Source organism: Lactuca saligna, chromosome 8, assembly GCF_052625555.1.
Source record: "Lactuca saligna cultivar CGN05327 chromosome 8, ASM5262555v1, whole genome shotgun sequence".
In the NCBI taxonomy this organism is placed as follows: domain Eukaryota; kingdom Viridiplantae; phylum Streptophyta; class Magnoliopsida; order Asterales; family Asteraceae; genus Lactuca; species Lactuca saligna.
The window spans coordinates 143032521-143058375 of NC_136424.1; the positions used below are offsets into that span (position 1 = coordinate 143032521).

The window sequence follows — 25855 nt, forward strand, 5'->3', positions numbered from 1 at the left end:
GACTTCCAAGTTCCCGATCACCTTCAACCCATGACCAACTCTCCTACTCCTACTACAACTAATGTTAAAGATGCTCCGAAACCCATTGATACAGAATTGTGAAAGCACCTTGATTCCATACATCTATAGTGGATTTACAACATTATTTTAAATGATTTCCTTCACACCATCCTCAAATCAAAATCCTCGGCCACCCACGCATGGAAAGCTCTTGAAAGCATTTTTTCAAGACAATCAAAATGAGCGTGCTCTCTAGGTTGAACACAAACATGTTACAACAAGGCTTTCCAAATTTCCAAATTTCTCTACTTATTGCTAAATGTTGAAGATGCTATCGGATCAATTATCTAATGTTAGTTTCACCTCTTTCAAACCAACGCCTTGTTTTACAATTGTATGTAGGTCTCCACAAGCATACGAATGCATTGCTATGTCGATACAACAAACAAATCTGCTTCCATATTTTTATGAAGCTTGTTCCCAGTTGATTTTGCTAGAAAGATGCAAGGCATTGTTAGGCCCTCTTACCACTCATCTTATTTTCAAAAAAATAATGGATATGGCTGCGGTAATGGGAATAGAGGCCACGGATGAGGTAGATAATGCGATGGACAATATGACAATGGTCATGGATGGAAACAACCACTTTCACCATGGAATGGACAACACCCATTCTCCCCTTCATCACAACTATGGGCATCTGCTTATGGGTAATTTCAGTTGCCACCTTTTAATAGCCCTTCTTACCCTTACACTACTACTTAGACAAGATCACCTATATCTACATTGTCCAATGCATCAATACTGACCAAATTTAGAGCACGTGTGCCACAATCTTATGCCACATCAGAAACTACTTACACTCATACTAATATGAATCATTTATTTCATACCATGAGCCTTTACCCACTGGACCAAAATTGGTATTTAGATAGTTACGACACCACTCACGTGACAAACAATACATGTAATCTCTCTTCTTATGTCATTAAGGTTCACTCTCATTATATCATTATAGGTAATGGTGCATATCTTCCAATCCAAGGAACTGGTAACCACACCCTACCCCACCCTTTTTCCTTATTTATTTATAAAACAAGTCCATCATGTTTCGAATCTTATTAAGAAGTTACTTTCTATATGGCGTCTCACAAAAGACAATAAAGTACCAATTGAATTTGATCGGTATGGTTTTCATGTGAAAGATTTATAGACACAGACACCTCTTCTTCGATGCAATGGTTTTTGGGATCTCTAGCTGCTCATGATATCACATCCTTCTTAACATACATCTTCATCCACCTTTAAGGTTATCACTCGAGACCTGTGGCATTTTCGCTGGGGACACCCAGGAGCCAACATTTTATCTTCTTTAAATAAACATTTATATTTTACTTTTCATGTTAAAATGACTTTTATTTGTGAATCATGCACATACGAAAAAATATTAAACCTCCATTTCATGCTTCAAGTTCTCATACCGTTCCTGCTTTTGATATTATACATAGTGATGTTTGGAGCTCCCCGATTCTTTCTTCTGGTGGTCATCACTACTATTTATTATTTTAGATGATTATACAATTTTTGTGGACCTTTCCCTTATCTCAAAAATTTCAAGTTTTTCCCACATTTAAACGATTTCACAAACTAATCTCCACCTAATTTCATAAAAAAATCAAATCACTTCAATGTGACAACGTGAAAGAATACAACAATCATTTATTTCATGAATTTGGTTCTCAAAATGTCTTAAAATTTTAGTTTTCGTGTCCCTACACTTCCTCTAAAAATATCACTTTGGAGAGAAAAATAATATCTATCATTAATATCATTTGCGCCATTCTTTCTCACTCTAGTGTTCCATCACGTGTTTTGCATCATGCTCTTTCTCACGCTACCTATCTTTTAAATATTCTTATAACTAAAATTCTCTCATATGAAACTCCCACCTACCGCCTATATCATCACATTCCTAAAAATGACCATGTTAAACTTATTGGTTCCCTTAGCTATCTTATTTATTTCCACCAAAAAATTACAAGCTAGTTCTCCTCTGTGTGTTTTCCTCGGCTTTCCTTCCGACCATAGTGGCTATAAATGCTTTGACCTCACCTCATAATTTCACATCGTGTTGTGTTTGATGAGCATTCCTTTACATTTCAACATTCTATTTTATCTCTAACCAATTACTTTATTTTCATATATGACACTCCTCACCCATCCGGTGACATACTACCACTACTAGCACCACCACCGAAACTCACATGCCCAACTATTACTGCTTATACATCATCATGGACCTCACCCATTTCCTCACCAATTCAATCTTTCCCTACCCATCCTGTAAATACTCCACTCATTCCCCCACTACACTTCACATATAGTCTTTATACTCTTCCTCATAACCTCTACACTCTAACACACATATCACTTTTACCCAACCACCACATACCATGCAAACCCTATAGTATGACTCGTCTATCCAACAACAAACCTCCACTTAACCTCCACTCCTCTGATGCTATTTCTCCCTTGCCTAAAATACATATTGAATCCCTCGTTAACCTAGATCGGAAGAATGCTATGTTCGAGGAGTTTCAAGCCTTTATTGATAATAACATGTAGGATCTTGTCATTAAACAAGATGGCATGAATATAGTCCAGAGTATGTGGATTTTCTAACACAAAACAAAATAGGATGGGACATTTGAGAGGTACAAGGCACGACTAGTTTTTGATGGTCGATCATATCAAATTATTGTGGACTGTGGGGAAAATTTCATTCTAATTGTCAAACCTACCACCATTTTCACGGTTCTTAGCCTTGTCGTATCTCATGCATGGCCCATTCACCAATTGGATATGAAAAACACATTCCTGAACAAACACCTGAACGAAACCATGTTCATGAATCAACCTACGGGTTTTCTAGATTCTAATTTTCCAAATCATGTGTGTCGTTTGAGAAAGTTCTAATATGACCTCAAGTAAGGCCGTCACGCATGGTATTAACATTTTGAAAATTACACCTACATAATTGGTTTCATTCATACTCATTCTAATTACTCACTATTTTTTTTTACAAAAAGGGACGTGACATCGACTACTTACTTCTCTACGTAGATGACATCACCTTGCTCACGTCATCACATGAGTTATATAGAAAATTATTGACTCTTATAGCCATGCATATAATTTTCCATGAAGGACCTCAGACCACTTAGTTTTTTTTCTTGGTATTGTTGATACACATCAACCCCATGATTCACTTTTTGTCCCAACATCAATACACCATGGATATCCTTATATGACTAGTGATTGAAAACATCAAACTAGTTCCTACACCAGTCGAAACCTCCACCAAACTAAGTTCCTCCTTCGGCCAGCTTCCCGAAAATGCTACTAAATATCGACAGCTTGATAGGGCACTACAATACTTAATTTTTACAGTTTTACATGACCCGACATCAGTTACAATGTCCAACAAGTTTGCATGAACATGCATGCTCCTCGCACCACCCATTTTACAACTTTGAAACACATATTGCGCTACATTAGAGATACCATTGATCAATTTTTTTTCTTACACTAAAATTTACCATTTCTCTTCTATCCTACACTGACGCTGACTAGGCAAGATTCCCAGACACTCGCAGATTGACATCCAACTATTATATATTCATGGGTAATAATTTATTATCATGGTCTTCCAAAAGGCAACTGGCAATTTCATGACCAAATGTTGAAGCTGAATATTGTGGGGTCGCAAATATGGTCTCTGAGTCTTGTTGGTTGCATAACCTGCTATGTGAATTGCATCGCTCACCCCATAAAGCCACTCTTGTATATTCTGACAATGTTAGTGTAATACCTTTCCACAAATCCAATGCAACTTCAAAGAACTAAGCACATCGAGATCGATGTTCATTTTTTTGGGAAAAAGTGGCTAGAGATGAAGTTCATGTTTTTCATGTACCCTCTGGATATCAAATTGTTGATATTGTAACCCCACAAGAATAGTTGTAAACTTTTCATTTTTCAAAATACCCAAAAATATAACCAATTGTTCCAAACCAACTATAATATAAATATTCTCGACATCAGAGTCAAACCAAATAACAATGTGGAATAAAATCAAGGGGATGTTGTGTGATCATGTCGGACTCTTCCATTTGGAAGTGGAAGTACCTAAAAATGTTTAAACCAAAAATTGTAAGCATAAAGCTTAGTGAGTTCCAAAAAATCCCACCTGCCATATGTATCAACGGGCCCAACCCATACATTAGGCTCAACCCATATTAACAGTCCCAGCCAAACATAAATCGGACCCATTCCATCATATAAACGGGCCAACCCTGCATACATACGGGCCTAGCCCAACATAATTATAGGCCCAACCCCTTATGAAAACGAGTGCAACCTATCATACAAATAGGCCCAAACCTACATGCCAATGCAAGAGTCATAAAGACAACTAGCATCCTACACCATATAGTGAGAAGACTCAGCTCGAAAATGCAGTCCAAAGTCAATAGCTCACAAAGATGAGGAACATGTTCTATACACCACTTAATCAATCACTTAAGGTAAGACCTTAGCCTAATTACCAAAACCCAATTGACAAAAATTCAACCAAGTCAGTAGCCCACACTTCAAAGTCAACAATTAACTTCCAATTCAAATTCAATAACCTACATCAGCAAGCCTCCACATCATGGCCTTTATTTGGCCACATCGTGGTCGCAACATGAGAAAATAATCGGGCTGCCCTAAGTCTCCACCTCGTGGCAACCTAAAAGCCACATCGTGGAAACTATGTCTGAACAGCTGAATGAGTTAAGTTGTTTTCTCCCAATTCCGAAGAGCTCCAAATCTTAAATATTATCCCTCCCAAGGTATTTATGGATAAACTTTCCAACTTTATCCATTAATATATTCCAATAATACAAGATTTCTAAACCTAGGTTCTTAAGGACAACAAAATGCATGATTCTTCCATTAAGTTGTTAATTACCAAAGACACCCATCTAGGGTTTCTAGAAAGCTTTCCTACACAAAATGGATCATAAAAGTTGGTGCTTTACCGACATGCATGTTCAATACATGTCTTTTCCATTTTTAGGTCAAAACAATGGATAAATGAACTCAAACTTTTTCATGGGACCAAATACTCCAAGAAACTCCAGATCTACAACATATGACCTCAAAGGGACCTCAAGGATCCATAAAGTTGCCAACTTTAAGGAATCTCTTCAATCAAACTTCCAGAATCTTGAAGAAATGGGACAAGAAACCTCTATCTAGAAGCATAGAACAAAAAGCATGGATCTTGAACAGTTACACGAGTTTAGAGAATACACGAGAGGATGATGATGAAGTTTCTTTGCTGGATCGACACACTAGAACAGCTTCTTTTTCTTCTTCAAGCAACCAAAAGTACCGAAATGAGCCAAGAATCACCAAGAGGGATTAGGGTTTCTATTTTTTGGGAGTGACAGAGGTTGAGGAATATGACTTGCATAGGAGTTAAGGTGTTTATATACAAGATAATACCTAAATATCCAAGGTTTTGGGCTATAGTGACTGCTACGTGGTGGATACCACTAAAAATGCCACGTATGGGCTTCCATGTGCCACGTCGTAGCATGGAGTTATTCCTAAAAACTCCATCTTTGATCCCGCTAAGTTTCAAGCTAAACTAATCTGTAAAACTGGTGTTAAAACTCTCCCCCACTTAAACTATTTCATCCTCGAAATAATTCCTTATGATTTACTCTACTACATTGACCAAACCTGACTGAACTTCCTTGAAACCAAAACAGAAACTGAAAAATCATCTCACACAGATGAACATCTTTCGTTACTACTACCGAACCAATCTTTAGCATAATTCACATGCTCTAACAAAGCAACGTATGTTAACATGCCACCTTTAACTGAGAGAAAGTCCAACTACTTCGTCCAAAATCTGAAAACCTTAAACCATGCATGACTTCCATACAGATAGAACCGTTCAAAACACATCCATAATGACTCTAATCCGCAACCCGAATTGACCAAAACCCCTCCGACCCTGAATTATCACACTGATAACGGGAAATTAGAATTCTTGCCATTTGTCGTTGTTGATAACCTTTCTCTCGAATACAAAAGCGACACCAATACAAGTCTCAACCATTGGTGCTATACATATATATATATATATATATATATATATATATATATATATATATATATATATATATATATATAGTTGTCGCATTATAACTAACCAAAATCTTGCATACTCAATCTATGAAAGATCTCCTAATTCCATGATATCCTATAAATAAACTAGGATACATATTCCTTGACCATTTGCTAAAACTAACAACCTCACACACGGTCGCACAACAAGACTCCAACCAAGAGTCTAACTAACAAAGGCTACTCTATCCTATCCACCAACACGAATGTAGCCAACTAATCACTGAACTTCCCAACAATTAAAATGTTCTAACACCCCAACCATGCCAAAAGCTATCGGGTACCACCATCATTGTGTCACTGGCCTAAAGACTCACGACCAACACCACATGCCCTAAGAATAACCTCAAACATCTGAATGTTCTTCTCACCCAAGATAACATAACCAAATAGGCCTCTCCTACAAGTATCACCCAATCTAACATAACCAAACATCCCTCGCCCACGGGTCTCAGCCAAGACAGTATAACCTAATGGGCCCCGCCCCCTATCGGGAGTTATACTAGTCTAATCAACGCCACCAGAGACAGACGCAGGAATACATGATAGGTGTTTCCGGGATAAATAGGTGTTGTTGATACATGAAAAATAGGTAGAAAAACTAAAAAATCGAAAAAAAATTCACTGCGGCCAGAAAAGTTAAGGGTTGCCGGTGCCACACCGGGAACCCCTTAGAACCCTCCTTGACTGCCACAACTCTAACACACCTCCTTCTTTAACACAAAAGGCTAAAATAACAATAACAAGTCCAACTCAACCCAAAAGATGATCTTGATTCCCCCAACCCCCACAGTATTGCATCATTCCTGAAATAGCCAAACTCATCCTAGCAGGTACTACGGGCTATCCCTTAGTATTGCAATACTTCCATAATACCCATGGGACCAACCTATGGTCTTTCCAACTATCCACAATACCAAGCCAAAATCAACATGAATCAAAACCCCAATCTGTTAAACCCCAAACATGAGTTTGGGTCATGCTTTCAACCCTAAATTCTTCATCGGAAAAGAACGGGCAGAGAGTTTCTAACACAACCCTCAACCTGAAACTAGTCATGGACCTATAATGCGCCACTACCGTTTCTTCACATCCTTGGATGAGATAACATGAATCCTCAATGTTTGCCTTACTGATTATAACTCACCAAAGAACATTATTCCTTGCATAAACCTCAACTCATACAACAACCATAAATGGATCTGCACTTATCCTGTGGTATGAAATTCCACATTGATTCACACTTGGAAATGTTCCCATTAATTCCAACAATTCATCCCCACTTGGATTCAACTACACTCTGCAACCTCATAATCATTAGATTTTCCGAGCCATCCCACAACCTCAATTCTCAACCACCACCATCCCGACTTCATAAGAACTAACATTCCATAACCAAGCAATCTAGGGTACATACACTTGAAATCATATTAAGCAATTTGCTAGTCTTGACGGAAGATTTCTGTATCCAAAGCACCTTCCAGTGACTCCAAATCCTTGAAAAAACTCAATCTATAACAAAGAACGAATAACCCCACTATTGGAAACGGATAAATAGTCAATCCAATGACTCACTTTCTAATTGGAAAAAAACCCAATCAAAGATGCATCAACCATGCCCTAAAATTGATAGATCCACAACAAATCTTACCCTATTAACAATAGAGATCGATCCAACAAGTTAACCAACCCCTCAACTAAAATCTAACCTAAATGGCACATGCACCCCTTAACTCTATCTTCATTTTCCCAAAAGGAACAACTGACTACAACGACATCCTTGTCCAGAAGCTTCTGATGCTAAGACCACATCCACCTCCGTAAAAGCTTGAATATAATAACAACTCACCTATAGTCTCATTATAACCAATCCTTTATACCTCACAACCATGAAGATATCAACAATATCGAATACCAAAATGCGGTAAACTTGCACTGCAACTTCCTCAGACTCATTGCGCTGAAACCATCAAAATCAACCCATACATTGATCCTCCAAGCACAACACTCAGTTCGCTCCCATCCAAGGCTCATGATATCATTGGTCATCGCCTCCCGTGTCGACGCCTACAACTGGATCAACCAGATACCCTTCGAACATGATTCTCGGTATGCAAAATGACATATGAAAAACTCTCAGATAATAATAACCAATAAATTGTGAAGACACTTCAATTCTTAGGTGGACACTTAAATAAACCAAACATAACATCACACATACATAATCACATGATCATAAGCACAAATAATAAGAGAATGAAGGAATTGAATACGATATATACCTGTAACAACATCTGATGGAACTCAGGCCTCCTCGTCTTGCAACTAAATGTCACACCCTAAAAACCAAAGGCGGAAACATTTCTGGGGCGGACTCCACATTAAGTATCAAATCCAATGTACATAGTAACACAGTAAACACAAAACATTACATTACATAGAATTGTTTACATCTGTTTGAAAGAAAAGTTATAAAAGTGTTATATACATATATCATATGAACAAAAACAAAGACGAGTCTTCTAACGCTCCGTCTTCTCCAAAAGGTGGCGGTGTACCTGTCTAATGCTGACCTGAGAATACAAGCATTTTTGAAAATCAACATAAAGCTGGTGAGTTCATAAGCGGTTTAGTTTTGAAAAGAATGAGTTCCCTTTTTATTTTCTAAAAAAGTTGTTATCCAAGAAAATCCCATATTTTCTTATGTAAAAATAGTTTAGTTATCATTCGTTACCAATTCGATTACGAGTTGTATGTTACCCCAGGAAAATCCCATATTTTCCTAATAGTTTAATTATCCTTTCGTTACTTAATTCTTAGTTTAGATTTCGATGTACTAGTAACTACCATACTTATAGTATTGGTTAAGTATTTTGATATCTTAGTTATCCTACATTCGAATGTTGATTATCTGCTATACTTAGTAGTAATTTCGAATATTTGGAGTCACTCAGAAACGTACATTAACAATATTTTCGATGTTCTGGTGATTTCCAAAAGACTACATTAGACGTATCTTCGAATCTCTATCGACATCCTAAGGCGTATGTATTCGAAACTCAGTAGATATCCAGAGGCGTACATTCGAATTAATTTCAAAACTCTGGTGACACTCAAGGCGTACACTAATTGTATTTCCAAAGTCTTGGCGTCATCCAAAGGCATTATTTCGTATTCGTATTCGTTATATGCTATTAGTTATCTTTGTATTCGTATTCGTTCTATCCAATTAGTTATCTTTGTATTCGTATTCATATTCATAATCGTATTCGTTCTATCCTATTATTTATCTTCGTATTCGTATTCATATTCGTTCTATCCTATTCGTTATCTTTGTATTCGTATTCGTATTCGTATTCGTTCTGTCCCTAGTTGTATTTTATTAGTATTAATCTTAGTTTATGATTAGTATGATTCCTTATACAAAACATAATATAAACTTAGATTATATCATCTTTTAAAGGAATCTACATTTAGTTTGACAATTTACTCTGCAATTTGAACTAATGGTTAGTACGATTTTCGGTATTAAAAGTATACATAATATGAAACATTTGAACAGAAAATGATAAGTTTAAGTACAATATTTCCTTGTACTTTTGCTTGTATTCCCTCCTGAAAACATTTGAAAAACACGGGAAAAAGGGTAGGGCTATGAACTGATCGGTTGAGGAATGCATCGGTTTGGATCCTAAACATCAGTTCTGGGTTTGCAAACGCACAAGATTCCTATGTAATATGAAAAGATACACATTTGTATCTAATTAGGACTTGAATTATTTATTAGTTAAGGACAAACACTTCTAATCGCGAAAACACTCCATTACAAGCGTTTGGAGGGACCCGGGTGGCATTTAAGGACACATAAGGCTTGGATATGGAGTTTACTCTTTAAGAGTAAACTCACATAAGAGTTTTCGGCCCTAAAGTCCCATTCCCCATGAGTTTACGGCCGTAAACTCATGGTGGGGTGTTCTATGGTGCAAAATGGCTTTGAATCAATTGAGGGAAAATTCTAGGGTTAGATTCAATGCATGGGAAAGTGATTTAAGAAAATTTAGGGACCATTTGAGGAGTTTACAGTAGTAAACTATATGTTACGGCCGTAAACTCTTATTCACATGCCCAAAATGTTTCTTGGTGGTTCTCAATTAATCATATGTGATTTTGAGCTATTACACAAGCGTTGGATGGAATTAAAGGTGCCATTTGGCCATGATTTGGGAGTTTACGGCCCAGGAACCCATTTTGGGAGGGTTTACAGCTGTAAACTCCTTAGGGAGTTGTTTTCATCAAGTTTTAGGCTCCTAATTCGTTTGTGGTTGCTTTTACATTTTTGTTCAAGGCTTAGGAGGTGTGTAAGTGCCAATTTAACACCTTAGAAGGAGTTTACTCCCCATGAAGATGAGTTTACGGCCCAAGCATGTTCTTGGGTAGTAAAATCATGTTTACTCCTTAAAATTGATGCTCAAGTTGTTCTAAGTCCAATCCCATAATTCTATAAAAAATACTTAAGCTTCAATGGTGTTTTGGAAGGGTTTTAAGGCATAAACCCCCCCCCCCCTTTATGTGTGTTTATGGCCCAAGCATGTTCCAGGGCCGTAAACACAAAAACATGGTTCTAAATCATAGATAAATCATGAAATTGAAGGCTAAAGATGATATACTAGGAGTTAGGGAAGATACCTTGATGATTTGAAGCCTTAATTTGATGATTTTGGACCCTTAGATTTGTTTTCAGGAGAGAGGTTAGAGAGAGAGTAGAGAGAGAGAAAAAGCTTCAAATGGAAGCTTAATCCCCTTTATATAGGTTCCAATATTGGGACATGGTGGAATTCTACCCGATACCGACGTCAAACGGGGCTTTTGGTCGCACCCGATTAAGTTGTCGTAATCCGGCGGGATAGAATTTAGAAATTTTCAAATTAATGATTTTGGGCCATTTCATGAGTTTCTAAGGGATTTGAGCACTCATAAGATTAAAACAAACTTATAAGTTTAAATAACTTAGCCCAAAAACGGAATCGGAATGAACCGCTATAAACGGGTTTTACGGATGAAATGAGTTTCGGCAATGGACAACTTCGGGTTGTTACACTAAAACACTTTCCTCCTCACCGCTAGAGCCTCCACTCTTTCCTCACAGCCATCAGTAATCCTCATTGTAGCCAGAGCAGGTTCCCTCATCGCTCCACTCATCAACCTCGGACAGTCGGCCTTGTTGTGATCAACTTGGTTGCAGTGAAAACAAATCATATTCAAACCTCGAGGATAATCCCTGATAAAATGACTATCATGGTCATAACCAAAGAATCATGACAACTGCCCTCATGAGTACTCCCATACTTGGCAGAACGGACATAACCTTGATAGCCACCCGATCGTGAATTACAAATCTTGGGTCTCTTCGCCTAGCCCACCACTGTCTGATCCTGCTCTTGCCCGTGCTTCGTCTGAAGCTGCAACTCGATCTCCCACTCCCAAGCTCTAACAATCATGTCATCCAATTTCTTGCAGCTCGACAGGCTCACAAACTCCTGAGTATCATCATGTAGCATATCATGGTACTTTGTTTTCTTCATCTCTTCATCCGTAGCATACTACGGAACTAGAAAAGCCCTCTCCTTGAACTTAGCGGTGATCTTCGCTATAGTCTTTGTCATTTGGTGAAGGTCCTAAAACTTCCTCACCAACTGTTGATCCTTAATGGACGGTGAAAACTTCGTCCTAAACCTCGCCAAAAAATATGCCCAAGAAAATTTTGTCACGACCTTAGCTCCCAAAGAGTAACCAACCTCCTCCCACCAATCGCGGGCTCCATCCTTCAAAAATCAAGACACAATCTCACCTTCGATCCCTCAGGGTAGAAACTAGTCTGTTGATCATTCTTCATGTCAATAATCCACCACTTAATAGCCATAAGTTCCTTCTTCCCGAAGAACTATGGGGCTCTACAAGCCTTAAACTCCCAAAAAGAGAGTGTTCATGCCCTATCTGGCCAACCGTAATCTTTGCATCAAAATCGCCAAGCCGCTCTTCCAGCTGCTCAATGATCCCCTCCTTGATGGTACCAAACATCACCGGAGTCACATCCTAAATACCAAGAGCGATCTATGATGTAATAAAATTGTGAATCCTCTCATCAATCGGCTTAACACCAGAGCATGAACCTAAACCAGAACCTCCTCCACGAATGCACATTAATATACTGAAATACAACCAATCAAATGATCAAACATATCTGAAGAACTCCTCATCAAATAGGCTTCTTAGAATCCTCGTGACTTTCCTTGATTCAAGTACAAATCCTGTGCTTTTAGTAGTAGGTACCCAATACTACTTTCCACACCTATCCATACTTTCCTAAAGAATCATCCCGAATACTCTAAGTCACCTCCTTATACTGATACTCCCAATACCTTCTAAAAAATGCACCATTCGCACTAAATCACTTTCTAGGCTCTCTTAGGATTCTCACTTAACCCTGCCATTAACTATTGAAAGACCCCTACCAATGTAAGCTAACTACTTCATGATTACAATTACATGCAACAAAACGTAAATACTCTTTCAACTAAAAGACCCAACCATACAACAGTTGGACATAGACGAGAGTTGCACAATAGGGTCAAATCAATCTTTCTAAAATTATTTAACCTTCGTAGCATGTAACTTAGCATATTCGTTTAATAATTAACTCATATCAATATGAGTCCTACAAAGCAAAAAAGCAAGCATCATTCGAGCAGTAAAACTCTATACGCCACAAAATATCAAAAGACATCCTTCATAATAGTCTTTTCTCCTAATAGGCATTCTATCATGCAACCCTAGACATATCATTATGATAACTTCTAGCATGCAAAACATTCCATAACCCATAACATATCAACATGTATGAGTATTTTGGGAATCACTTACTTGAGTTGGGATGATTACACACATCACACCCCTTTATTGTAAAATTTTCTTTTTAGAAAACTTATTATTATTATTATTATTATTATTATTATTATTATTATTATTATTATTATTATTATTATTATTATTATTATTATTTTCTTCAAAAAGATTACTAGTTCCTTAATTTGAGTTCAGACACACCTACAAATGTACCCGAATCCCTCAAACCAAGACTCTGATACCAACTTGTAACATCCCAAAAATAGTAGTAAATTTTCATTTTTCAAATACCAAAAAACACAACCAATTGGTCCAAACCAACCATAGTATAAAAATTCTTGACTTCAGAGTGAAACCAAATAATAATGTGGAATATAATCAATGGGATATTGTGTGATCATTTCAGAATCTTCCCTTTTGAACTGGAAGTATCTGAAAATGTTTAAACCAAAACTATAAGCACAAATCTTAGTGAGTTACCTAAAATACCACATATCATACATATCAACGTGCCCAACCTATTCATTAGGCCTAACCCATAGTAATGGGCCCAACCCAATATACATCGGACCCAATCCATCATGGAAATGGGCCTAACCCTGCATACATACACGCCCAACCCAATATACATATGTCCCAACCCCTCATGCAAATGGGTCCAACCCATCAAACAAATGGGCCCAAACCTACATACCAATGCACGAGTCACAAAGATAGCTAGCATCCTACACAGTATAGTGAGAAAACACAACTTGGAAATGCAGTCTAAAGTCAACAACTCACATAGTCGAGGAACAGGTTCTAACCAATTGACCAAAAGTCAACCAAGTCAAAAGGCTACACTCAAAAGTTTACGGTCAACTTCCAAGTCAAAGTCAATAACTTATATCAGCAAGCCTCCACATCGTGGCCTTACTATGGCCTTGTCGTGGTCGCAACATGACAAAACAACTGGGCTGCCCCTAGTCACCACATCATGGGAATTCGGTCTGAACAGCTTAACAGTTAAGCTGTTTTCACCCAATTCCAAGAGCACCAAAGCTCAGATAAGATCATTCCCAAGGTCTTGAAGGAGATAATTTCCAACTTTATCCATTAAGACATTCCAATAAGACAAGATCTCTAAACCTAGGTTCTTAAGGATATCAAAAGGCATGACTTACCCATTAACCTCTTAATCACTAAAGATACTCATCTAGGTTTTCCAAAAAGATTTCCTACACCAAATGTATCATAAAAGTTGGTTCTTTATGGACCTGCACGTCCAATTCATATCTCTTCCATTTTTAGGTCAAAATAAGGGAGAAATAAACTTAAACTTTTGCATGGGACCAAATATTCCACGAAACTCTAGATCTACAACAAATGACCTCAAGGGACCTCATGGATCCATAAAGTTGCTAAAACAAGGGAGAAATGTGTAACAACGTGAATTTTCAAAACAAATTTTCATTTCTTAAAGACATATTTTCATCCAAATCAAACCATAAAAATCCAATGTATCATAATCATAATACAAAACATGTCAAATCCCAAGATCATAAATAAATCTTCCGACAGTGTGTACAGGTCATGCTGGCGCCTTCCAACGGTCCTCGCTAGTACCTGAAACACATAACACAACAAATGTAAGCATAAATGCTTAGTGAGTTCCCCAAAATACTACTTACACACATACGCCTTTCCAGGCCATGACCTTCTGGTCCATCTATCTCAGGGGACTTCCGTCCCAACCAGGTAAACCTTCCGGTCCTACCCATGTCGACCTTCCGGTCCACGTCATAATGCCTTCCAGCCCATAACGTAATGCCTTCCGGCCCATAAGAAACATAACATACATAGCACATACAAAACGGTTAACTTAATCACATACAATGCATACATCTTATAACATATCCGACCTTCCGGTCACACATAGATACTCTTCCGGGTACAGTATAGTGAGAAGACTTACCTCGTAGGAAGTCTAGAATCTCACGTGCTCGATATCTATGAATCTTGAAACGACGACCCAACCCTGCCTATTCACAATGAAATATAATTCTAATTAATATAGGCTTCGAAGACTAAGCTACACCCTTTTTCACTATCCCACAGAGGGGTAAAAGACCATTTCACCCCTCCTTGACTCAAAAGTCCACATGTTGACCAAAACCCTAAAAGTTAACAAAAGTCAACAGCAAGCTATACGTGGGGCGTACCAGCTTCTGTACGCGGGGTGTACTCTCACATTCCAGAAACGGGGAACGCATACCACTACATGGCGCGTACTGGGATTATGCCAGCTTACTTCCCAGATTCTCACTTCCATATTCTAATGTCTTAAACGATTAAGACATAACCTCATATTCCAGATCTGGCCAAAATAATACTTCTTAGACCATAAAGTCGAAACCTTTAAGCCTTGGCATGGCTAAAAGGTTCCCCACACCTTTCCTTTCTCCTCCAAGAGTCTAGATCTCATGCATGGCTCAACATCCACATCCAAGATTGCATTTTTATGGACATACAGCTTATATAACCTAGAATATGATAGATCTAGGCTAATGGAGACTACTTGCTCATAAAGTCTCCATCGTGGGACCAAAAACCCTAGAAATTGGTCCAAGAAGCACACCATATAAACTACAAGGCAAGATATAAACTTTTTACCTCAGGAAGAAGCACCCACCTTTGTAGTCCTCGGATCTACACTTGTCCACCAACTTCTAGCCTTCACAATGGACTCCTCTTCTCTTTTACTACCTTGAAACGACACTTTGCAGCTTAGAACACTCACACCCAAGCTAAAAAAGAAGGAAATGCTCTCTTAGGGTTTCTTTCTGAAAGATGGTGGCTAAGGGACAAGGCCATCTCATTCCTTTTATAGCCCTCAAGTCATATTAGGGTTTTGGGTATGGACCGGTTACGCCCGGTGTAACCTTAGGTACGTCTAGCGTACCTGGGTGACATCGCATTCCAATTAAGTGCACGAGTACGTGCAGCGTACTCTTTGTACGCCCAGTGTACTCATCCAACACAAAGGGCCAAAATGACATTTATGGAAAAGATGAAGGGTTAAATGGTCGTACCTGAATTTCAGGCTGTTACAAAATGAATTTAAACATTTGCATGGGACCAAATATTCCAAGAAACTCTAGATATACAACATATGATCTCAAAGGGACCTCAAGGATTCATAAAGTAGCCAACTTTATGGAATCCCTTCAATAAAACTTCCATAATCATGAGGAAATTGGACAAGAAACCTAGATCTAGAAGCTTATAGTAAAAAGTTTGGATCTTGAACCCTTACAAGAGTCCAAAGAATATACAAGAGGATGATGATGAGGTTTTCTTGTTGGATCAACACACTTGAACACCTTCTTATTCTTCAAGCCACTAAAAGTACCAAAATGAGCCAAGTATCACCAAGAGGGATCAGGTTAGGGTTTCTGGTGTTGAGAGTGATGGAGGATGAGGAAGATGATTTAGAATGAGAGTTAAAGTGTTTATATAAGAGAGAAACCCTAAAAATCCCGAGATTTAGGTTGCAGCAACTACCACATCGTGGCCATCCTTTTTATTTCGTGGAGACAATGTATACTAAAATAACCTTTCCATGTCGTGGCCATCCTTTTATGCTGGTGCTCGGCCTTAACCATGCAACAAGTTAGGCACCTTTCAACAAACCATGCAACATCCATCTTCATACAGGGCCACCAACACTCCTTCTTTAGGTCCAGATACATCTTAGTGGCCCCGGGATGGATCGAGAACTTCGATCGATGTGCCTCTTCCATCAATATAGTACGCGTCCCGCCCACAAACGGTACCCAATCCGACCCTAAAATGTCATAAGTCCTCAGTTATCGGTTACCAACTCCGATACCTTCCCAACAACTCACTCCCTCTTTCGGTTTTCTGGTCTCACAGCTCAGCCTGGGCCCCTCGGATGGTGTCCAATACCGGAGTCATCACTATCAACCTCATACAAACGTCATGAATCGGGGCGCTCTCCGCCCTACGGCTCAAAGCATCGGCTACGACATTAGCCTTGCCCGGGTGGTACAGGATCTCACAATCATAATCCTTCACCACATGTAACCATCTCCTCTGGCGCATATTCAGGTTGGGCTGATCCATCAAGTACTTCAGACTCTTGTGGTCCATGTATATGGTACACCGGACCCTATACAGATACTGACGCCAGATCTTGAGGTCTAACACCACAGCCCCCAGCTCCAGATCGTGGGTGGGATATCTCGACACATGAGGCTTCAGCTGCCTCGATGCATACGCTATCACGTGTACCCTTTGCATAAGCACTGCCCCTAACCCAGATATTGATGCATCACAGTATACCACAAAATCCTCCATCCCTTCCGGGAGTGCAAGCACCGGGGCTTCGCACAACTTCTGGCGAAGTGTCTCAAATGAGGACTGCTGCTCCGGACCCCATGAAAATGCAACACCCTTCCGGGTCATCTTGGTAAGTGGCATGGCGGTCTTGGAGAAATCCCTAATAAACCTTCGATAATAGCCAGCCAATCCCAGAAAGCTCCTGATCTCAGTGGGTGATCTCGGCACCTCCCATCTCATCACCGCCTCGATCTTGGCCGGATCGATCAATATCCCTTTCTGGTTAACAAGATGCCCTAGGAACTAGACCTCTTGTAACCAGAAATCACACTTGGAGAATTTGGCATACAGCCTCTCTGATCTCAGAACTCCAAGGATCTCCCTCAAATTCTCCTCATGCTGCTCTCTAGACCTCGAATATACCAAAATATCATCAATAAATACGATCACCAACCGATCCAACATCGGCCTGCACACCCTGTTCATGAGATCCATGAACACAGTTGGGACATTGGAGAGCCCAAAATGCATCACCACAAACTCGTAATGTCCATAACGAGTTCTGAATGCAGTCTTCTGGATATCTTCATCCCGAACCCTCATCTGATGATAACCCGACCTCAAGTCTATCTTGGAGAACCAAGATGCCCCCTGCAACTGATTGAATAGATCATCGATCCTTGGTAACGGATACCGGTTCTTAACCGTCAACTTGTTCAACTCCCGGTAATCAATACACATCCGGTGTGAACCATCCTTCTTTTTGAAAAAAAGTATCGGTGCTCCCCAAGGTGAGCTACTCGGTCGAATGAACCCCCTCCCCAACAGCTCCTGAAGTTGCGAGGATAACTCCTGCATCTCTAGTGGAGCGAGGCGATAAGGCGCCTTGGCGATAGGTGCTACTCCCGGAACCAAATCGATACGGAACTCCACTTGTCTTTCCGGAGGCACGCCTGGCAATTCCTCGGGGAAAACATCCGGAAACTCGCACATTATCGGGACCTCGTCAATCGAACATGGCCTCCCCACTGCCACTTGTGTGTCCATCACATAACCTATGAATCCGCTATAGCCTTGCTGCAAACTCTGTCTCGCCCTGGCAGCCGAACAAAACGCTGACCTACACCGGGTCCTTTCGCCATACACAGTAAGCACTCCCTCACTAGGGTCTCGTATGGTCACCAGCTGTCTCTCGCAGTCAATAACCACTCCAAACTTACTCAACCACTCCATGCCCACGATGACACAAACATCTCCCATCGCGATAGGAACTAGATCAATTGGGAACTTGACACCAAAAATCTCGAGCACACATTCTCGAATCACCTCGGTGGCATATACCGCTTTCTCACCAGCTATGGAAACCCTCAGGGATCGACTCATCACTTCCCGATCAATACTGATGTGCTGACTAAAAGCCAAAGATACAAAAGACCGACTCGCACCCGAGTCAAAAATACCAAGCCAGGTACAAATTCACAAGAAAAGTACCTACGCATATCATAATATAAGCAGAATATCTCAACATGAAAGTAAATACACGAAAGAATACATACCAGGCACAACATCGGGCGTCGCACAGACCTCCTCCGCAGTCAACTGAAAAGCTCTCCCACGAGCCTTCGGAGCCTCGGCCTTCGCCGGTCGAATATCGGTAACCCTAGCAACAGGCGCAGATCTCTGTACTAATCCCTGGTGTAGCTGAGGACACTCGGCCTTCTGATGGCCGGTCTGGTTGCAATGGAAGCAAACCCTAAATCCCTTGGGGCAATCCCTGGTGATATGCCCCTCTTTGCCACATTTGTAGCAAGCACCCGATCGATAGGCCCCCTCATGACCCTTGCTGCACTTTCCGCAAGTGCGGCCCTTCTGGCCTTCCGTCCTCGAATTGGCGGACTTGGCTCGCTTGGCTGACGGCTGAGACTGAACTGACCGCCTATCCAATCTCTGAGACTCGGCCTCCTCCCTAGCTTGAGTCTCCAACTCAATCTCCCTCTTTCGGGCATTTTCCTGGAGCTTAGCAAATGTCCGGTACGTCGAGTTCGATACGAACTCCCGAATGTCCCTCCTCAGAATACCCAAATATCGGCTCATCCGTTCCTGCTCAGTAGACACCTTCTGAGGGCAGAACATCGCCCTCTCATGAAACTTCTGGGTGACCACAGTAACTGAATCATTACCTTGCTTAAGGGTCAAGAACTCCTGAATCATCCCTTCCCTCTCCACAGGGGGAACATACTCATATCTGAACATAGTGGTGAACTTCTCCCAGGTAACTGCTGAAATCTCTGTAAGAGTGAAGTTCGCTGTCACGAACTTCCACCAATCCTTCGCTCCCAGGCGGAGCCGGTTCAAAGCGAACTGTACCCTCAGATGCTCCGGACATGAACACGTATAGAAGCATCCCTCAATGTTAGCAATTCATCTCATCACAGCGATCAGATCCTGCGTCCCATCAAACTCGGGTGTCTTCGTGTTGCTGAACTCCCGGAACAACAACGAGTCACCTCCCTGAGGTCTGGCAGCAGCCACAGCTGTTGTAGCTGCAGCAGCTGCAGCCTCAGTCACCGCAGCATACTGCTCATCAAAAGTCTCCAACAGTGTGGTCTTGATAGACCCAAACATCTCCGGAATCTTGGCCCTGATCACCGCAGCCACCTCATCGTGGATCATCTGACGAAGCTCCTCGTCACTCACACCGCTCATCCCAGGTCTGTGACGTGTCCCAACCATAATGCCTCTGAAATACAACATAAAAATGTCAGAGACTCGATCGAGCATACTCGCACTCGATAACGCAACCCTACTCGGCCTCCGATACCCAAAGGATTCTTACTTGGGTTGCTCATTGATCCGATGTCTTCAGTAGTATGGGCCCTATACTACTGATTACACCGCATCAGCATTCACCCCAAGTCCTCCTCCTTGGACCCCGGAACGCAAGTACTCTATTCTCGCTATACATTGGCTACCTACTCGCTCTCAATGCATCTCATAGTAGCAGGATTCCCCTAGACTAAGGTATCACAAATCATGCCACTCTAGTCCTAATATGAATACCTAGTCTACTCTAGCATGCATAACATATCATAACATATCTCATAACACATATTGTAAGCGTATTTTGGGGGATTTTACCTTTCGGGCGCTGGCTGACCGTACACACTGCTCCTTCTTTGGTTATCTCAAAACCTCTTATAAAATTTTATGATTTTTTTATTATTGGAAAATTTTCGCAAATCCTCGGTTTGAGTTCAGTTACGCCCGAAGGTGCACCCGAATCCCTCAAACCAAGGCTTTGATACCAACTTGTAACAACGTGAATTTCCAAAACAGATTTTCATTTCTTAAAGACATATTTTCATCCAAATCAAACCATAAAAATCCAATGTATCATAATCATAATACAAAACATGTCAAATCCCAAGATCATAAATAAATCTTCTGACAGTGTGTACAGATCATGCCGGCGCTTTCCCACGGTCCTCGCTTGTACCTGAAACACATAACACAACAACTGTAAGCATAAATGCTTAGTGAGTTCCCCAAAATACTACTTACACACATACCCATTTCCAAGCTATGACCTTCCGGTCCATGTGTCTCAGGGGACTTCCGTCCCAACCCGGTAAACCTTCCGGTCCTACCCGTGTCGACCTTCCGGTGCATGACTCCCTGACCTTCCGGTCCACGTCATAATGCCTTCCGGCCCATAACGTAATGCCTTCCGACCCATAACAAGCATAGCATACATAGCACATACAAAACGGTTAACTTAATCACATTCAATGCATACATCTTATAACATATCCGACCTTCCGGTCACACATAGATACCCTTCCGGGTACAGTATAGTGAGAAGACTCACCTCGTAGGAAGTCTAAAATCTCACGTGCTCGATATCTGAATCTCGAAACGACGATCCAACCCCGCCTATTCACAACGAAATATCATTCTAATTAATATAGGCTTCCAAGACTAAGCTACACCCTTTTTCACTATCCCACAGAGGGGTAAAAGACCATTTTACCCCTCCTTGACTCAAAAGTCCACATGTTGAACAAAACCCTAAAAGTCAACAAAAGTCAACAGCAAGCAGTACGCGGGGCGTACCAGCTTCTGTACGCGGGGCGTACTCTCGCATTCCAGAAATGGGGAACGCATCCCACTACGCGGCGCGTACTGGGATTACGCCCAGCGTACTTCCCAGATTCTCACTTCCATATTCTAATGTCTTAAACGATTAAGACATAACCTCATATTCCAGATCTGGCCAAAATAATACTTCTTAGACCATAAACTCGAAACCTTTAATCCTTGGTATACTAAAATAACCTTTCCATGTCGTGGGCTTCCATGCGTCATGTCGTGACATGGAGTTATTCCCCAGAACTCTATCTTTGGTCCCGCTAGCTTTCAAGCTAAACAGTCTGGAAAACAGGTTTTACAAATATATTTACAAAAGGCTTACAATGGATCCTATTTAAAGATTTCAAGTCTAGTCTTAACATTAGAAATCCTTATGTTCCGACTAACGGGGTGTATTAGTATGATATTACATTATTGTGTTTTATAGGGTAGCCAACATTATCTCTGCATTTGTTAATATAGCATTGTGTAAATACATTCCTAAATAGTCTAGGGCTATCTACTTTGTATTATATATGTTTGGATCCGATTCAATGAAAGAAACAAAATATTTCATCCACTTTTACATATTAAGATAATCTAATGAACAGATTAACATATTTCTAAATTCTACTAAGTAATAAATATAATCTGATAAGTAGAATTTTAGATTCTTGGGAAAAAATAGAAAACCTAATTTTGATTCAAGGCTTGGAACAAAAAGAAAAATAGAAATCAATCATTTAACTGAAAATATTACTCTCCGCGCTATTGATTTTGATTTCTGAATCGTTGAACCTGAACATAAATCATGGAGGCGGTCTTCAAAATTTTATTGGTGTGTCTTTAGTCTTATGGTGGTGTGTTTCTTGTGTGGTTGATGAGTCTTCAATTTTTTAGCCTTAGTCTGTTTCTAATCTCTTGTTGGGTCAACCTATGTAAGTGTATAATATAAAAAAATGGGCCTTAAAGTTTTTGGGTTCTATGCAACTATCCAAATAATATAAGCAAAAGCAGGTTAAAATTTATGCTATCCTATATGGTGGGCTATACATATTAAATATAGGAGGGCCAATTTAAATTTAAATTGGCCCTCCTATATTTAATATGTATAGCCCACCATATAGGATAGCATAATTTTTAACCTGCTTTTGCCTATATTCGGTCTCAAATAAGATTCCAGATTAAAAAAATCCAGTCTCTGTTATGCACCTCATTAGGGGCGTGTTCGACAAAACTAGTTGGTAGCAAGTAACTTGTAGCAGGTAGCGAGTAGCTTGTAGCAAGTAGTTGGTAGCATGTAGTATTTTGTTAAATGCTACATGAAGTAGCATTTGGATTTGGAGCGATATGATTAAACTAAACCCTAAAAGCTTGTACTGTCAAACAAGACTTTCTGTTTTAAATGGAGCGTTTTGTCAAACGCTAGAAACTAGAAGTTCTCAAACACTCCAAAATGCTCTGTTTCAAACACGCCCTATATGATATGTGTTAGATAATATACAACGCTTTTGATTGTTGATTCGAGAAAAGCTTCAACGATTTCCTTCATCTTAATGAGAACCATAGATGAGATCTCCTCTAAATCAAACTGTTTTTCCTCGCCTTTTTAATTGATGATGATTATTGGTTTCTCAGTTGGACCAGGAGTGGCCTTAAAAGGCCATAACATAATGTCACTCTGTACAGAGGCATCGCTGAATCTACGACCAATAAGACGTTTTGCATCAAAAACAATATTTTTCAGATTCAGCACCACTTGGTTCTTAGCAACATCACCGATCAACCTTTCAGAATCAGTAAATGCTACGTAAGACGGTGTCGTCCTACTACCCTGATCATTGGCAATGATCTCCACACGTTCATATTGCCACACTCCTAAACAAGAACACATAGTTCCGAGATCGATTCCAATCGTTGGACCTTCACCTTTTCATGTCATTGTATATGTACTAATGGAGAGAGTTTGTTTAAGCACTATACTATTGATTTTAGGGTTTGTGTGAGATGCAAAGATGGACAAAAGCACAATCCACGAAGTCGTTCTTGTCAGTGGGTCTACCCGAGTTCCCAAAGTGCAACAGCTTCTTCAGGATTTTTTCAATGGAAAGGACCCCTGTAAAAGCATAAACCCTGATGAGGCGGTGGCGTATGGTGCTCCAGTCCAGGTGGCAATTTTAAGTGGCGAGGGTAACGAAAAAGTTCAAGATTTGATTCTTTTTGATGTTACTCCTCTCTCTTTGGGTTTAGAAACTGTCGATGATGTTATGATTACTCTCATTCAAAGGAACACAACTATTCCAATCATAAAGGAACAACTGTTTTCTACCTATTCACATAATCAACCTGGTGTTCTGATTCAGGTTTATGAAGGTGAAAGAACGAGAAATAAAGACAACAATTTTCTCGGGAAATTTAAGGTTTCTTGGATTCCTCCAACACCAAGGGGGGTCCCTCAGATCACCTTGTAATTTGATATTGATGCAAATGGTATCAGAGATCTAGGTTAAAAACTCTATTGCTGACCACAAACCATAACCGTTGTCGTCCACCTCCGATGATATTCTCTCATAGTCATCGAAGGTGCCTTCATTATGCTCCATATTTTTCCTCTTTCTTTCTCTCTCTCTCTCTCTCTCTCTCTCAAATAATAAAACAACCATCGACATCAAACCAGAGCTCTTTCATCGACTTCTTCTACTGCCTCGTCTACTTCTGACTCATCCTTAGATGACTCATGAGCCTTCTATCTCCACCTCAGCTAACCACTTCTACAAATCTCTTTTCTGATTCATCACCTTTTGATATTGTTGTTGCCTCCCTTGTATGACACTTATTATTTGTGCAACGTCTGATCTACAATCGTCTCTTTCTCTATTAACATTGTAGTCGCCAATCTCGCTGGAATTGATTCCATCTGTCGCAACTCAATCCTCTTTCTTTCTCGTTGCCTTTCTCTAGACTCCTCTGCCGCTAGGTGCATGATCGTCGCTGCTGTTGACCCTATCTTCTTATACAAAGGAATTGCCGCTGGCTATCGCTTTTTCTCTCTCCTTCTCCAACGAGCAATTGTTGTTAGCTGTCATCGTTAGAGCTCCGCCACCGTCACTGCCGCAATCATCATTTATGTTATATTTTATTTTTTTGTTTTTCCAGTTGAATCATCCCTTCCAATCAAACTGTGGGGGGATGTTAGTGTTAGGGTTTAGACTCAACCCTCTTATGATTTAAATCCGGTTTTTTATGTATCTTTATTTATATGAAGTTTAACCTCATTATTTATCATCGGAACATTCTTTTATTTATATGAAGTTTAACCTCACTATTTATCATCGGAACATTCTTTTAACTATAAATATGAAAGTTTAACAATCTTAGAAAGAAAGAACGTACACTTTTTGTTCGTATTAAGTAAATTAACTAATTGTACCTATCTTTACATTTATAGACTATTTCATAAAATGGTCTCTACCTTTTCATAACATGAAAGAGATACAAGAATATTTGATAGAATAGTCATTGTTTCACAAAAATAAAGAAATGATCAATATGTTTCACAAAATATACAATAGTCCTATGTTTCATTAAATTATAAAAATAATCTGTACCTAATAACAAATTAGAAAAAGTCCATGCATTTCATAAAATTACAAAAATGGTCGTACTAAATAGTAAAATAATAGAAATGGTCCTTATGTTTCCCAATATTATAGAAACTAGACAAAATTTCACAATTAATCCCTTTGGTTTACAGAACATCGCACTTTGAAGATTTTCTAGAAAAAGGTCACGTGATTGGTCCCTGTGGTTTGTAAAATTACATGAAAGGTCCTTCTGCTGTTAAATCTAACTTTTCAGCTGTTAGATTTTAAGGAAAAAGATTATTTAGCCCTTGTACCAATATTGCAATATATTACAAACCTCAAGGACCATTCGTGTAATTTTCTAAATTTGAAATTATATATATATATATATATATATATATATATATATATATATATATATATATATATATATATATATATATATATATATATATATATATATATATATATATATATATATATATATATATAAATTTCGCATTTTGAATATATATATAAATTCTAAATATAAATTTAATATATATATATATATATATATATATATATATATATATATATATATATATATATATATATATATATATATATGATCTTTTTGAAATTTTATTTTCTATTTTTATTTTATAGTTTTA

General features: G+C 39.3%; 1 pseudogene; it reads left to right on the plus strand.

Moving 5' to 3' along the window:
• The first annotated feature begins 553 nt into the window (after window positions 1-553).
• LOC145010154 (heat shock 70 kDa protein 2 pseudogene) lies at window positions 554-24128 on the plus strand (annotated as a pseudogene).
• Window positions 24129-25855: the final 1727 nt, after the last annotated feature.